Source organism: Octopus bimaculoides, chromosome 8 (genome assembly GCF_001194135.2).
Source record: "Octopus bimaculoides isolate UCB-OBI-ISO-001 chromosome 8, ASM119413v2, whole genome shotgun sequence".
Lineage (NCBI taxonomy): Eukaryota > Metazoa > Mollusca > Cephalopoda > Octopoda > Octopodidae > Octopus > Octopus bimaculoides.
The window spans coordinates 1,942,151-1,943,933 of record NC_068988.1 but is presented as its reverse complement, the minus strand read 5'-3'; the positions used below and the strand labels follow the sequence as shown (position 1 = coordinate 1,943,933).

The following is a 1,783-nucleotide window of genomic DNA, read 5'->3' as shown; positions in this document are numbered from 1 at the left end:
AATTAGATTGCGGGTGACACGTAAAAGCACCCACTACACTCTCTGAGTGGTTGGCGTTAGGAAGGGCATCCAGCTGTAGAAACTCTGCCAAATCAGACTGGAGCCTGGTGTTGCCATCCGGTTTCACCAGTCCTCAGTCAAATCGTCCAACCCATGCTAGCATGGAAAGCGGACGTTAAACGATGATGATGATGATGATGATTGTAACTCGAAACTACATGATTGTGACGGTGAGTTAAATTTGTTAAATATATGTTATTAAAGTACATACAACCACAAACAAATTTTTGGAATGCTATTATTTATGTCCAATATATGTAAAATATATGTGCGTGTAAGTGTGTGCGTGTGTGTGTACGTGCATATGTGTGTGTGTGTGTGTGTGTGTGTGTGTGTGTGTGTGTGTGTGTGTGTGTGTGTGTGTGTGTGTGTGTGTGTGTACTTGGGTGCATCAAATATATGTACATACACATATATGTAACTATGCCAAAAGTTGAAGAAAAAGATCTGAAATTTATGCCTACACCAAAAGTCACATATTAGAGATCAGCCTATAAGTCTGTCGAAAATAATAATTGTTCTACTTTTTCATCGATAAAAATAATTTAAACTGAATCTTTGATAAGAAATTAATCAAAATTCAACCCATCAAGAAGAAAAATTTTTATCTAGCCTAGTATTTTGATATCCTTTCCAAATTCCCACTTAACAATTCTTGTGGCGTAAGTCAGTTCATACATATTAGTCAGTATATCAACATAAAAATCGGAAGAATATTCCAATTGTGAACTGTCAAAGTAGAAATTTGATCTACTGCATCAAATGTCAGAATCATAAAGAAATATATTTTGGTCAGACAGGAAACGTACTATTAGAACGTGCCTGAGTACAACGGCAACAGTTGAGAAACTTTTATGTCAGTGAAATCTCATTAAGTTATCACTTAGAAACATGCGGTCATAGAATGTTTTTACGACTCAAGTGGAGTTAGAAGTGTAAAAGAAAAGAAATTTACTGAGAAGTTCAAACATATTCTCAGTGGTTTCTACTATGAAGAATAATATTAATGTTGTTTTGCATTAAATTCTACTTAGAAACTGTTCTTATATTAATAATAGTATTAAGTTCAATTTGAATTCAATTTCATTAAAAAAATATTTAAGGCGGAACTACTGTTTGTAGTATCAGATGTTTCCCAAGATTTGACAGTAGCTGAATCCTCTGTTGATGACTTTGACGGGTTAAAATCTTTTTATGAATAAGCGTTGTAGATGCCGCCATGTGCCATATTCAAGCTGCACGCTGATTGGTTAAAATAGGTTTCGCAAGTGTCAGCCTGCGGGAGCCTGCCAAAAGGTATTTAAAGGAAAAATTCAGCCATTTGACAGAATTTTTCAATTGCGAACTGCATTAGTTGTTTGTTAATGCTGCTTCTCCATAAACATTTATCTGATTTGTTAACAAAACGTGAAAGTAGTTGTGAAAATTGTAACATAGTGTGAAAATCGAACCGTGTTAGATTTTGATTGACTAATCTGTACACAGCTTTAGTAATCTGCATATAGATAGATAGATAGATAGATAGATAGATAGATAGATAGATAGATAGATAGATAGATGGATGTACATATATATATGATATATATGCATATGCGTATGTGGTTGAGTGTTGTGAGTGCGAGAGTATGTATGCGCATATAAGTGTTGTGTGTGTATGTGGATAGATACATATACACACACATACATACACACACACACACATACATATATATATATATATATA

General features: G+C 34.2%; 1 protein-coding gene across 1 annotated transcript in view; it reads right to left on the bottom strand.

The window, feature by feature from the left end:
• Positions 1–1,783, bottom strand: part of LOC106878296 (chitotriosidase-1) — a 38,775-nt gene that overhangs the window by 4,025 nt on the left and 32,967 nt on the right. The window lies entirely within an intron of this gene.